This window comes from Seriola lalandi, unplaced genomic scaffold (genome assembly GCF_002814215.2).
Source record: "Seriola lalandi dorsalis isolate HSWRI2012SDOR001 ecotype SW California unplaced genomic scaffold, Sedor1 jcf7180002054899, whole genome shotgun sequence".
Lineage (NCBI taxonomy): Eukaryota > Metazoa > Chordata > Actinopteri > Carangiformes > Carangidae > Seriola > Seriola lalandi.
Window position 1 is genome coordinate 973,477 of NW_019525451.1, and position 355 is coordinate 973,831.

A 355-nucleotide genomic window follows, 5' to 3' on the forward strand; every position below is an offset into this window, starting at 1 on the left:
GGGGGGGGTCGGAGGAAGAGGAGGAGGAGGCAGCTAGAGGGGTTGAGGGGAGGTGGGGGCTGGGCTGTGGCAGCAAGAGAAAGAACACAGTGTGTGTGTGTGTGTGTGTGTGTGTGTTCAGAAATCTGAACAATGGTTGTGGTTAAGGAAAATTAGACATTGAAATAACTCTCAACACACACGACGATGGTTGGAGCATCAGCTTGTATTTATTACAACACACATCGATGTCCTCGTTATTATGTACAAATAAAACCATCACGGCTGTTCTCCTCTCTCCAAATATAAAAGGTGTTCTGTCCCGAACGCTTCCTGTCTAAGTCTGCGCTGATGTGGCTCTAAGGGTCAGTGGAGG